General features: G+C 40.8%; 1 pseudogene; it reads right to left on the reverse strand.

Moving 5' to 3' along the window:
• LOC139385292 (protein arginine N-methyltransferase 3-like) overlaps positions 1-15,382 on the reverse strand; it is a 142,661-nt pseudogene that overhangs the window by 80,211 nt on the left and 47,068 nt on the right.

Genomic DNA, 15,382 nt, shown 5'->3' on the forward strand with positions numbered 1-15,382 from the left:
TATATTCATACGACTCTTCATTTCATCAATTAAAGATCCAATATCGAATATCAAACCTCAACACAAACTTTATTTGAAGTGCATTTAAAATAGCAACACACTTAAAACAATATATATTTTTTTAAACTAACACAGAATCAAAGAACACAAAACACATCATTGATTAAAGGCCAAGCTAAAAAGGCAGGATGTCAAATGGGATTTAAACACCTCATATTTCAAAACCCTCATAATAAGAAAGAGACTATAAAGCTATTGGGGTCTATCCCAGTCTGCTGTCCCCACATGCTTCACGATGGCCACCATTGTTCCTGTACCCAAGAAGGCAAAGGTAACTGAACTAAATTACTATTGCCCCGTGGTACTCTTCATTCATCATGGGGCGATAGGCGCTGTTGCGCCTTCTTCACCACACTCTGTGTGGACGGAATATTTCCGATTGTCAGTGATGTGTTTGCCCGAGGAACGTGAAGCGTTTCACCTTCTCCATTGTGGTTCCATCGATGAGGATCGGGTGCGTGCTCCCTCTGCTGTTTCCTGAAGTCCACAATCAGCTCCTTTGTTTCGTTGACAATAAGGGAGAGGTTATTATCCTGGCACCTCTCCGCCAGGGCTTTAAAAAATGCCACTTAATATAATGTTTACATACCCTACATTACTCATCTCATATGTATATACTGTACTCTATACCATCTACTACATCTTGCCTATGCCGTTCTGTACCATCACTCATTCATATATCTTTATGTACATATTCTTTATCCCTTTACACTTGTGTGTATGAGGTAGTAGTTGTGGAATTGTTAGGTTAGATTACTCGTTGGTTATTACTGCATTGTCGGAACTAGAAGCACAAGCATTTCGCTACACTCGCATTAACATCTGCTAACCATGTGTATGTGACAAATAAAACTTGATTTGATTATAGATTTGATTCACCTACTCCCTGTAGGCTGTCTCGTCATTGTTGGTAATCAGGCCTACTACTGTTGTGTCATCTGCAAACTTTTTGGAGAAATGTCCTCTGGTCTGATGTAACAGAAATAGAACTGTTTGGCCATAATGACCATCGTTGTGTTTGGAGGAAAAAGGGTGATGCTTGCTAGCTGAAGAACAGGGAAGCTCATCTGCGTGCTCGTCGTCCTTACCAGGGTCTTGACCTGACTGTAGTTCGGCGTCGTAACCAACTTTAGTGGGCAAATGCTCACCTTCGATGGCCACTGGCACGCTGTAGAAGTGTGCTCTTCGTGGATTAATCCCAGTTTCAATTGTACCGGGCAGACAGCGTTATCTTGAGGCCAATTGTCGTGCCATTCATCTGCCACCATAACCTCAGGTTTCAGCATGATAATGCACGGCCCCATGTCGCAAGGATCTGTACACAATTGCTGGAAGCTGAAAATGTCCCAGTTCTTCCATGGCCTGCATAGTCACCAGACATATCACCCATTGAGCATGTTTGGAATGGTCTTGGTTGACGTGTACGACATCGTGTTCCAATTCCTGCCAATATCCAGCAACTTTGCACTGCCATTGAGGAGGAGTGGGACAACATTCCACAGGCCACAATCAACAGCCTGATCAACTCTATGCGACGGAGATGTGTTGCGCTGCATGAGGCAAATGGTGATCACACCTCCTACTTTTTGTAAGTATCTGTCACCAACATAAGACTAGGGTCTAATTATTTTCTTTCAATTGACTGATTTCCTTATTTAAACTGTAACTCAGTAAAATGTTTTAAATTGTTGCATGTTTCATTTATTTTGTTCAGTGTAGTTCAGATAAGAGATGTGCTGGTATCAGTAGTATCCCCCTCACAAACCCCCAGTGCAGCGATGTGGAGATGGCTCCTGTGTTTCTGTGTTTGGCTAATTAACAGCGTGTGTGTGTGTATATGAGACGGGCATAAAGGGGTCGGATTCAGTCACGCTGTCAGACTTGAAGGGATAGTCCCAACGCATCATGGGGAAAAAAGGGAGGCATAACTCTCCTTCCAAACGTTTCTCTTCCTCTCCGTCTCTCTCCCTTCCCCTCCTTCTCCTTCAGGTGAGGCAGTGTCCCTTGAAATTGGGCTCTAAATTACGAGGTCGGGGTACTTTGCAAGAGAGTTTTAACAACAACCTGGTCCTGAGAAAAGGACAGACCAGGACTAAAACAGTCACCCAGTCAGTAGATAGGGACTTTGGTTCTGGAGTGGAAAAGATTGGGTTACTGTTGGGCCGGGGAGATGAATGTAGACCCTAACACTACTTTGAATTACGAGAGAATCACCATCATCTTTTAAGTTCATGCATGGGCCATGATATGGTGGCAATTGCAGTTGGAGTGAGTTGTAAATTAGAGCTGGCTTCTTGTTTGTCTCCCTCCCTTTCTTATCTTCTCCCCTCTTTCTGCTGAAAGGTTGTCTTCATTTGAATAATAATCTCTTTGAATTATTATGCAGCAGACCAAAGCCATCTCGCTCGCTCGCTCTCTCCCTCCCTTTCTCTGCACCTCTCTACTACACCTCTCCTCATCTTCCTCCTTTCCTTTTCTCAAAGAGGTTCTGGCCCTAGCCCCTTTCCTGAACTCCTACACATTTGTTATGCACAGATCTGAAAGGCCCTCTCTGAGGCCATATTGCTTTTGCCTATCCACCTCTTTACTGTTTGAATATCTGGATGAAAGCAACATGGCCTTATGGAGGGCAAGGGTGAGCTATCCCCATATTATTTACAGAAATATATATATATATATTTTTTATTTTTATTTTTTTTGAACAGGAAAGGGAAACAGTAAAGGAGCTAGGGGTTGAGATGGAACCGAGCCAAAAGAGAAGGAGTTAGGCCTATAGGAAGGGTTGCATGCTGGCTCGGAGAAAATGCCATTTGTCAGCAGTGCCCATCAAACCAGATGCAATAATGGAATAATACCCGGGCTACTGTGCTATTTAGTGGAGCAGAACACAGGGCCACGCCAGGGTCAGACCTTCCCCTCAACACAGGGGCTTCTGAGTAGCAGGGGACGTGGAGTGCTCCACGACGAGTCATTGTAAATTGTTCGGTAGTCATTGTAAATTGTTCGGTAGTATTCCCCTCACACACTCCCAATATGGTTGAATACAAACAGTGTAGTTATTCCATCCGTAAAACAATCAAACAGGCAAAACATCAGTATAGAGTCAAAGTGGAGTCACAATTCAACCACTCAGACACGAGATGTATGTGGCAGGGTTTACAGACAATCACGGATTACAAAGAATAAACCAGCCACGTCATGGACACCGACGTCTTGCTCCCAGAAAAGCTAAACCCCTTCTTCGCCCACTTTGAAGATAACACAGTGCCACCGACATGGCCCGCTCCCAAGGACTGTGGGCTCTCGTTCCCTGTGGCCAAAGTGAGTAAGACATTTAAGAGTGTTAACCCTCGCAGGGATGCCGGCATCCCTAGCCGAGTCCTCAGAGCATGCGCAGACCAGCTGGCTGGAGTGTTTACGGACATATCTCAGTCTGCTGTACCCACTTGCTTCAAGATGTCCATCATTGTTCCTGGACCCAAGAAGGCACAGGTAACTGAACTAAATGATTATAGCACTCACTTCTGTCATCATAATTTAAACAACATTTTGTTTTACTTAACCTTTATTTAAATAGGCAAGTCACTTAAGAACAAATTCTTATTTACAATGACGGCCTACCAAAAGGCAAAAGGCCTCCTGCAGAGATGGGGGATGGGATTAAAAATAAAAAAGTATAAATATAGGACAAAACACACATCACGACAAGAGAGACAACACTAAATAAAGAGATACCTAAGACAACAACATAGCATGGAAGCTGCACAACATGACAACAACATGGTATCAACACAAAACATGGTACAAACATTATTGGGCACAGTTAACAGCACAAAGGGCAAGAAGGTAGAGACAACAATAATCACATAAAGCAGCCACAACTGTCAGTAAGAGTGTATGATTTGAGTCTTTGAATGAAGTGATTGAGTGTTCGTTGCAGGATGTTCCAGTTGCTAGCTGTAGCAAACTGAAAAGACGAGCGACCCAGGGATGTGTGCGCATTGGAGACCTTTAACAGAATCTGACTGGCAGAACAGGTGTTGTATGTGAAGGATGAAGGCTTCAGTAGATATCTCAGATAGGGGGGAGTGAGGCCTAAGAGGGTTTTATAAATAAGCATCAAGTCAAGTTGAGAGGCTAGTTAAGGATCATTTGACCTCAACCTTACCTGACACCCTAGATCCACTTCAATTTGCTTACTACCTCAATATATCCTAAGACGATGTAATTGACATTGCACTGCATACTGCTCTATCACACAATATCTACAGTTGAAGTCGGAAGTTTAAATACACCTTGGCCAAATACATTTGAACTCAATTCCTGACGTTTAATCCTAACAAAAAATCCTTGTCTTTGGTCAGTTAGGATCACCACTTTATTTTAAGAATGTGAAATGTCCGAATAATAGTAGAGAGAATGATTTATTTCAGCTTTTATTTGTTTCATCACATTCCCAATGGATCAGAAGTTTACATACACTCAATTAGAATTAGGTAGCATTGCCTTTATATTGTTTAACTTGGGTCAAACGTTTCAGGTAGCCTTCCACAAGCTTCCCACAATAAGTTGGTGAATTTTGTCCCATTCATCCTGACAGAGCTGGAGTAACTGAGTCAGGTTTGTAGGCCTCCTTGCTCGCACACGCTTTTTCAGTTCTTCCCACAAATGTTCTATAGGATTGAGGCCATGGCTTTGTGATGGCCACTCCAATACCTTGACTTTGTTGTCCTTAAGCCATATTGCCACAACTTTGGATGTATGCTTGGGATCCTTGTCCATTTGGAAGACCCATTTGCAACCAAGCTTTAGCTTCCTGACTGATGTCTTGAGATGATGCTTCAATAAATCCACATATTTTCCTACCCCATGATGCCATCTATTTTGTGAAGTGCACCAGTACCTCCTGCAGCAAAGTACCCCCACAACATTATGCTGCAACCCCGTGCTTCAACGGATGGGATGGTGTTCTTCGGCTTGCAAGCCTCCCCCTTTTTCCTCCAAACAGAATGCTGGTCATTATTGCCAAACAGTTCTATTTTTGTTTTATCAGACCAGAGGACATTTCTCCAAAAAGTATGATCTTTGTCCCCATGTGCAGTTGAAAACCGTAGTCTGGACTCGTAGGACACGTTTTACTGTGGATATAGATACTTTGGTATCTATTTCCTCCAGCATCTTCACAAGGTCCTTTGCTGTTGTTCTGGGATTGATTTGCACTTTTCTCACCAAAGTGCGTTCATTTCTTGGAGACAGAACGCGTCTCCTTCCTGAGCGGTATGACGGCTGCGTGGTCCCATGGTTTTCATACTTGCGTACTATTGTTTGTACAGAAGAACGTGGTACCTTCAGGCATTTGGAAATTGCTCCCAAGGATGAACCAGACTTGTGGATGTCTACACATTTTTTTCTGAGGTCTTGGCTGATTTCTTTTGATTTTCCCATGATGTCAAGCAAATAGGCACTGAGTTTGAAGGTAGGCCTTGAAATACATCCACAGGTATACCTCCAATTGACTCAAATTATGTCAATTATCAATTAGCCTATCAGAAGCTTCTTAAGCCATGACATCATTTTCTGGAATTTTCCAAACTGTTTAAAGGCACTGTCAACTTAGTGTATGTAAACTTCTGACCCACTGGAATTGTGAAACAGTGAATTGTAAGTGAAATAATCTGTCTGTAAACAATTGCTGGAAAAATGACTTGTGTCATGCACAAAGTGGATGACTGATTTGTCAAAACTATAGTTTGCTAACAAGAAATTTGTGGAGTGGTTGAAAAACGAGTTTTAATGACTCCAACCTAAGTGTATGTAAACTTCTGACTTCAACTGTATACAGTGTATTTGGAAAGTATTCAGAACCCTTGACTTTTTCCACTTTTTTTACGTTACAACCTTAATCTAAAATGGATTAAAACAAATGTTTCCTCATCAATCTACACACAATACCCCATAATAACAAAGCACAAACATGCTTTTAAATATCACATTTGCATAAGTACTGTGATTCAGAGGGATTGGGTTAAATAGGATAGACACATTTCAGTTGAATGCATTCAGTTGTTCAACTGACTAGGTATCCCCCTTTCCTTGCCTTTTACTCAGTACTTTGTTGAAGCACCTTTGGCAGCGAGTACAGCCTCAAATGTTCATGGGTATGACACTACAAGCTTGGCACACCTGTATTTGGGGGGTTTCTCTCATTCTTCTCTGCAGATCCTTTGAAGCTCTGTCAGGTTGGATGGGGAGCATCGCTGCACAGCGATTTTCAGGTCTCTCCAGAGATGTTTGATCGGGTTCAAGCCCGGGCTCTGGCTGGGCCACTCAAGGACATTGAAACTTGTCCCGAAGTCACTCCTGCGTTGTTGTGGCTATGTGCTTAGGGTTGCTGTCCTGGTGGAAGGTGAACCTTCGCCCAGTCTGAGGTCCTAAGCACTCTGGAGCAGGTTTTCTTCAAGGATCTCTCTGTACTTTACTCTCATAATCTTTCCCCCGATCCTGACTAGTCTCCCAGTCCCTGCCGCTGAAAAACATTCCCAAGGCATGACGCTACCACCACCATGCTTCATGGTAAGGATGGTGCCATGTTAACTCCAGACGTGACGCTTGGCATTCAGGCCAAAGAGTTCAATCTTGGTTTCATTAGACCAGAGCATCTTGTTTTTCATGGTCTGTCCTTTAGGTTGCCAGCTCTAGGAAGAGTCTGGGTGGTTCCAAACTTCTTCCAGTTAAGAATGATGGAGGCCACTGTGTTCTTGGGGACCTTCAATGCTGCAGACATTTTTTTTGTACCCTTCCCCAGATCTGTGCCTTGACACAATCCTGTCTCAGAGCTCTATGGACAATTCCTTCGATCTCATGGCCTAGTTTCTGCTCTTACATGCACTGTCAACTGGGGGAACTTTTATAGCCAGATGTGCCTTTCCAAATAATGTCCAATCAATTGCATTTACCATAGGTGGACTCCAATCAAGTTGTAGAAACAGCTCAAGGATGATCAATGGGAACAGGATGCACCTGAGCTCAATTTCAAGTCTCATAGCAAAGGGTCTGTTTTTTGTATTTTTTACATTTTTGTTATAAATGCAAACATTTATAAAAACCTGTTTTTGCTTTGTCCTTATGGGATTTTGTGTTCAAGCAATTTTAGAATAAGGCTATAAAGTAACAAAACAAGGAAAAAGTCAAGGGGTCTGAATACTTTCCGAATGCACTGTATATAAAGCCCTTTTGTGTGGAAAGAAATATTCTGATTGGTTGGGCCTGGCTTCCCAGTGGGTGGGCCTGGCTCCCAAGTGGGTGGGCCTGGCTCCCAAGTGGGTGGGCCTGGCTCCCAAGTGGGTGTGCCCACCCATGGCCGTGCCTCTACCCAGTTATGTGAAATCCCTAGATTAGGGCCCAATGAATTTATTTTAATTGAATGATTTCCTTAAATGAACTGTAACTCAGTAAAAAAAAAATGTAGCATGTTGCATTTATTGTTTTATTCAGTATACATTTAGTGTTTAATGTTTTTTATTTTATTATACAGGGCGCATTTGGAAAAGAGACTTGGGTCTCAATATGTATTCCATGTCAAAATGAAGGTTAAATTTAAAAAATATATATTATTAAATTATAATTTTGGAAGAGACTTGGGTCTCAATATGTATTCCATGTCAAAATGAAGGTTATATTTAAAAAATATATATTATTAAATTATAATTTTTTAAACCTTCATTTTGACATGAAATACATATTTATATATATTTGTTTTTAAATAAATATTTATACTCAATTAGAACAAGTACTTCCCAAATGAATCAATTGTGCTCTTTAAATTGCATTCATCCTAACTACTAAATTTAAAAAAGCACTTTACATTTCAAAGTTTTATTTCCAATTAATAATAGTATAGTGAAGATTTCAATAGGGAGCATTGTGCTCCCATCTGCTTCTTACTCATCCATGAGCTTCTCTGCCAGCTCCTAAACCAGCAGGGCTTAAAGGTACAGTGAACTAACCAACAGACCGGCTTAACTACCACAACATTCTCAGTAACTGTTATGTAAACGTTTTACACGTGGTTGTTCATCTACCTTAGTTGAATGCACAGTGTCTGCTAAAATGTAAACATACAGCTGTGTGGTTGCAAAGCATGCTGGGTATTATTCTAATGACCCCCCCCCCCCCCCCCCCCCTGCTGTGAGCAAGTGTTAAACTTCAAGAACATTGATAAGAGGGAGAGTAGGCCGACTTGAACACTGGGAGCATAACTAGTTTACAGTTAGTTACTTTTGTGTTGTTTATGGCGAAAATACTATCAAAACAAAATGTTGTGTTCCCATCCCTTACAATCAAAGCCTCTAACTGAATGCACTACATTATAAATGAAAACATGTTTATTTTGTGCCATATTTGAGCAAATTCATTGTGATTAATTGCGATTAACTAATGCTATTAACCCCTTACACTGATGGGAATTGGCCTATATGGATAGGGCTAAATTTAAATGTTTCTTACAGGAGAAATATTGAAACCATATGCATAACCATGGTAACAATTAAAAGGGAACAGTTTGAAGATTATGGAAAAATTATTAGACTAAAGATGAGGACAACAATTCACCTGACAAGACTGAATCCCAACATTACACTTTTTATTTTATGTGCACTTTACATTTACTGTACTTTTCTCAGCATTTGTTGAAAACAAAATCTGAAAATACTCTGGATAAATTCAGTAACATGACAAGAATATTTGTGAAAAATTTGGGGGTAAGTGCAATTTAAGACAAAGAAAATGACAAGTGTTAGAGTGAGAGGTCTAACTGGTGTTTCCAAGTAGCCAAACACCTCTCCAAAGTGTGCACAGTTCCTAAGTAATTTCAATTCACTTATGACTCAAAGATGAGTCTTCAACTTTTTATTTTTTTGATCTCCTAGTTGTGCAGTTGAGGAACAACAGAACGCACAACTGTACTTGTTTAGAACTCAGCCCTGCATCTACGCCTTTACAGAATTACTGTAAGGTGGGCATCATTTGAAAGCTTGTACAGTCGAAGTCAGAAGTTTACGTACACTTAGGTTGGAGTCATTAAACTCATTTTTCAACCACACCCCAAATTTCTTGTTAACAAACTATAGTTTTGGCAAGTCGGTTAGGACATCTACATTGTGCATGCCGCAAGTCATTTTTCCAATAATTGTTTACAGACAGATTATTTCAATTATAATTCACTGTATCACAATTCCAGTGGGTCAGAAGTTTGCATAGACGGTGCTTTTAAACAGCTTGGAAAATTCCAGAAAATTATGTCATGGCTTTAGAAGCTTCTGATAAGCTAATTGACATAATTTGAGTCATTTGGAGGTGTATCAGGATGTATTTTAAAGGCCTACCTTCAAACTCAGTGCCTCTTTGCTTGACAATACGGGATAATCATAAGTAATCAGCCAAGACCTCAGAAATAAAATTGTAGAACTCCACAAGTCTGGTTCATTCTTGGGAGCAATTTACAAATGCCTGAAGGTACCACGTTCATCTGTAAAAACAATAGTACGCATGTATAAACACCACGGGACCACGCAGCCGTCATACAGCTCAGGAAGGAGACGTGTTCTGTCTCCTAGAGATGAACGTACTTTGGTGCGAAAAGTGCAAATCAATCCCAGAACAACAGCAAAGGACCTTGTGAAGATGCTGGAGGACTACGAGTCCAGACTACGGTTTTCAACTGCACATGGGGACAAAGATCGTACTTTTGAGAAATATCCTCTGGTCTGATGAAACAAAAATAGAACTGTTTGGCCATAATTACCATAGTTATGTTTGGAGGGAAAAGGGGGAGGCTTGCAAGCCGAAGAACACCATCCCAACCGTGAAGCACGGGGAGGCAGCATCATGTTGTGGGGGTGCTTTGCTGCAGGAGGACTGGTGCACTTCACAATATAGATGCCATCATGAGGAGGGAAAAATTGAAGCAACATCTCAAGACATCAGTCAGGAAGTTAAATCTTGGTCGCAAACGAGTCTTCCAAATGGACAATGACCCCAAGCATACTTCCAAAGTTGTGGCAAAATGGCTTAAGGACAACAAAGTCAAGGTATTGGAGTGGCCATCACAAAGCTCTGACCGCAATCCCATAGAAAATTTGTGGGCGGAACTAAAAAAGTGTGCGCGAGCAAGGAGGCCTACAACCTGACTCAGTTACACCAGCTCTGTCAGGAGGAATGGGCCAAAATTCATCCAACTCATTGTGGGAAGCTTGTGGAAGGCTACCCGAAAATGTCTGACCCAAGTTAAACAATTTAAAGGCAATGCTGCCAAAAACTGATTGAGTGTATGTAAACTTCATGTGATGAAAGAAATAAAAGATGAAATAAATCATTCTCTCTACTATTATTCGGACATTTCACATTCTTAAAATAAAGTGGTGATCCTAACTGACCTACGACAGAGATTTTTTTACTTTGATTAAATGTCAGGAATTGTGAAAAACTGAGTTTAAATGTATTTGGCTAAGGTGTTTTTAAACTTCCGACTTCAACTGTAATTTAATTGTTACTAGTTACTACTGCCAACATGTATAGCTAAATTATAAACTACGATATTACAGTGTTAGGCTTTCACAAAGCAATTCAGATACGCAGATCATAATTTGTGTGCATAGAATTGAGTCATGAGTGTATTCAGGCCAGTGGCGGTTGGTGCTGTTTAAAATGAGGGGGGATGATTATTTGTTTTATGAGCATGGCCTTATTTCTATTCCAGCATGTAGGATGACTCATTCATATTCCACTCACCCAGTTCAATGCAACATCGATAGGTTTAGGCTACTACATGATACTCTAATTTTCCCTCTATTCATCATGAGGTTTCTACAACCTAGCCTATGAATTAAAGTTTATAACGTAGTTGCACAGTTCGAGAGAATTTTGAATAATCAAGGTGACCGACAGTAACACATTCAATACGGCCTTGCACACTCTTGCCTGCATTTAGCTGATCTAGGGTGTATTCTTTAGGCCAAAGGTTGCAAATGAGAGTTTCTATTAGACAAATTCAGTTATGTTATCCCCGTTTTGTTCTGTTTGCTTCCATTTAAGAAACGTTTTTCAACAGAATTGGCGGAATGAACACACCCCTGAACACACGAAAACAGTTCACTTTTATAGCAGCCACATAAAAACAGAATGATCACTTTGCTCATTGTATATATATTTCCTAAAGACCAATTATTATTCTGATCCTGTTTAGTGCATGGGCACTTCCGTCACAATTTCTGCACTGGATTACAGACTATTCTTTTAAAAGGTACTTTTTCCCTAATTTATCAGTTACCAGTTTTGGCCATCAAAGGCAAAGATCCAGGGCCTGTGGCAATCCTGTTGGAGATGGTGGTCCTTTCCCCTCATTTGGGTCAAGAGTTAAGAGAGTAAGAGAGGAGAAAAGTACTTTTCTAGTCCTGCTAGGTCACATGGTATCACACCAACAGTAAGGGTTGAGCTATTTCTATCACCCATTGCCTTGGAGAGAGAAAGTATTTTGTGGACATATTTAAAATATCTTAAAACTTATTTTTAGCTTTGCTTTTCCTTAGGGTGCTTTTTAGTTGTTCAGTTTTTGTCATTCTTTTGTTTTTTTATCTTGGGTTTGTTGTGTAGTAAATATTTCAGCTTTTATTTTCATAGTGTTTTATTTGTCTTTCCTGTGAAGCACATTGCGTTGCATTCCATGTCTGAAATGTGCTGTATAAATAAAGCTTGACTTAATAACCGAAAGTTGGTGAAGGTCAATTCAACTACCTCATCCCCATATTGCTATTTATCTTCTTGCTCTTCTGCACCCCAGTATCTCTACTTGGACATCATCATCTGCACATCTATCACTCCAGTGTTAATGCTAAATTGTAATTATTACGCATCTATGGCCTATTTACTGCCTTACCTCCCTAATCCTCTACATTTGCACACACTGTACATAGATTTTTATATTGTGTTATAGACTGTACGTTTGTTTATGTGCAACTCTGTGTTGTTGTTTTTGTCGCACTGCTTTGCTTTATCTTGGCCAGGTCGCAGTTGTAAATGAGAACTTGTTCTCAACTGGCCTACCTGGTTAAATGAAGGTGAAATAAATAAAACAAATACTAAAAAAAATCAGTTTGTGTCTGTGGATGTGCACATGTTTGTGTTTTCAACTGTGTGTCTCTGTGTGAGTGTATGTGCCTATGCATGTGTGAGTGACTGACGGTCAGTCCGACTGGGCGACAGAATGACTGATTACTGCTGTCCTCTACATGGGCAGGTGAAACTCCTATTACTGATAATGAGGCTAGAGAGGAGAGGCTGCCATTAATTTGTCTCCACAGATCTAACGCGCACAGTCAGTGTGTTTGTGTGTGCGCGCACCCACAATTGCTGAACTCTCCCCAAATGAACTCTGGTGCCCTCCAAAGTGGACGTCGAGGCAAACTTTGCACACTTCAAGACAAATCCTTGTAAAATATGATTAAAAAAACACTGTCAAATCTACAGACCACAACCATTAAGCAAAAGTCCTTCACGTCTTCTTTTTGCTTCATAAGTTATGAAAAGTGCCTTTTCCTCAATTCAATTACAGTTTTAGTCGGAAGTTTAAATACACCTTAGCCAAATACATTTAAACTCAGTTTTTCACTATTCCTGACATTTAATCCTAGTAAAAATGCCCTGTGTCTTAGGTCAGTTAGGATCACCACTTTATTATAAGAATGTGAAATGTCAGAATAATAGAAGAGAGAATGATTTATTTCAGCTTTTATTTCTTTCATCACATTCCCAGTGGGTCAGAAGTTTACATACACTCAATGAGTATTTGGTAGCATTGCCTTAAAACTTGGGTCAAACGTTTTGAGTGGCCTTCCACAAGCTTCCTAAAATAAGTTGGGTGAATTTTGGCCTATTAACTGAGGCATGATGCCATCGCTTTTGTGAAGTACACCAGTCCCTCCTGCAGCAAAGCACCCCCACAACATGATGCTGCCATCCCCGTACTTCACAGATGGGATGGTGTTCTTCGGCTTGCAAGCCCACCCCATTTCTCCTCCAAACATAACGATGGTCATTACGGCCAAACAGTTCTATTTTTGTTTCATCAGACCAGAGGATATTTCTCCAAAAAGTACGATCTTTGTCCCCATGTGCAGTTGCAAACCGAAGTGGCCTTTCATGTTATGTCAATATAGGACTCGTTTTACTGTGGATATAGATACTTTTATACCGGTTTCCTCCAGCATCTTCACAAGGTATTTTGCTGTTGTTCTGTGATTGATTACACTTTTCGCACCAAAGTACATTCATCTCTTAGAGACAGAACGCATCTCCTTCCTGGGAAGTATGGCTGTGTGGTCCCATGGTGTTTATACTTGTGTACTATTGTTTGTACAGATGAACGTGGCACCTTCAGGCGTTGCTCCCAAGGATGAATCAGACTTGTGGAGGTCTACCATTTTTTTCTGGGTCTTGGCTGATTTCTTTTGATTTTCTTATGATGTCAAGCAAAGAGGTACTGAGTTTGAAGGTAGGCCTTGAAATACATCCACAGGTACACCTCCAATTGACTCAAATTATGTCAATTAGCCTATCAGAAGCTTCTAAAGCCATGACATAATGTTCTGGAATTTTCCAAGTGTTTTAAAGACACAGTCAACTTAGTGTATGTAAACTTCTGACCCACTGAAATTGTGAAACAGTGAATTATAAGTGAAATATCTGTCTGTAAACAATTGTTGGAAAAACGACTTGTGTCATGCACAAAGTAGATGTCCTAACAGACTTGCCAAAACTATAGTTTGTTAACAAGAAATTCATGGAGTGGTTGAAAAACTAGTTTTAATGACTCCAACCTAAGTGTATTTAAACTTCCGACTTCAACTGTACCTACCGCCTTCCGGAGAAAAAAAATATTTTCTGACAGCCTTCTTTCCAAATCAAGCTCACCCTGCTTCATTCTTTATTCGCAGTTACAGTATTTGCTAATCACTTCCCAGTGACCTAGGCCAACCAATGGAATTAGGCTTTGCGATCACATTGAAGAGACCTCAATGTGGATTTCCATATTAATACTTCAGCCCGAAAGTTTCTCTCTAGTACCTTTTCACTACACCTAAAGTCTGAGGGTTCAAGGCTACAAAAGGATTCTAAAAGCCAACTTCACTCATGAGAGTCCCCCCTCCCCCTCTCATCATAAACAGTCACCTAGACCCATCAGACCTCATTGATCTCTGGGTGACAATCTTTATTTAGCTTCTCAGTAATTCAGCCCCTCCTCCCCCTAGTCAGAAGTCTCTTAACTCTGGCTTCATCCCAAATGGAACCTTATTCCCTACATAGTGCACTACTTCTGATTAAAGCCCTGTGGCCACTGGTCAAAATTAGTGCACTATATATGAAATAGTGTGCCATTTGGGACACATTCTTTGTGAGAGACAGAAGAAAGAGTAGAACAGAGAAAGGAACGAATCAATGCTTTGAGTTATGAAACAACAGTGGCACAGCTAAAGGCCATCTCTCAAACAAAACCCTGGATAGGTAGACAGGCGACTTGTTTCACAAAATGAACCCCCCCTCCACCTCCACCTCACCCCCGTTAATCACCAGCCCGAATGATCCCCCTATTGTCTAGTCTGAAAGTGGGAGTCTGCCAGAAGTTCAGACATTTTCTGATGGAACTTGTCGCTTCTCCCTCGGGGTAGAGAGACCTTACTGGATGGATCACTTTACATCACCCAGTTAACTTGTGTGTGTGTGTGTATTACTAGTGTGTGTATTACTGAGTAGGCTTCACCAAGGGCCAATATTTTCAATCAAACACTACGAGTAGTAGCATATGACAAATTGTTATCATAACACAAAGGATGCTTTCTTTGCCATTGTTATGATTATTTCAGAGATAAAACATATTTCTCCAAAGCGAGTCAAATATTTGTAAAAAGTACTCCAAGTCAAACTGAATTAAAACTGTTATGTGCCTTTAATATTCTCCGATTACTTCAAGAGTAAAAAGAAGCAGCCATCTTCTCCAGAAGTGTCTAATTTTAGTGATGTCCCTCCTGTGTATCCCTACCATCCTTTTGGCTGGTTGGCAGAGGTATAACCCATATTCCCTGTCCCTTGTTGGAAGCATTAGGAGGCTCAGGGTACCTGGTTGGCACTGCTCTCCTCTGTCTACCCCTGTGCTCTTTGGGTGTGTGTGTGTGTGTGTGTGTGTACCCATGAGTGTGTGTTGGTCATCTCTGTGTGTGTGTGTGTGTGTGTGTGTGTGTGTGTGTGTGTGTGTGTGTGTGTGTGTGTGTGT

This window comes from Oncorhynchus clarkii, chromosome 26 (assembly GCF_045791955.1).
Source record: "Oncorhynchus clarkii lewisi isolate Uvic-CL-2024 chromosome 26, UVic_Ocla_1.0, whole genome shotgun sequence".
In the NCBI taxonomy this organism is placed as follows: Eukaryota; Metazoa; Chordata; class Actinopteri; order Salmoniformes; family Salmonidae; genus Oncorhynchus; species Oncorhynchus clarkii.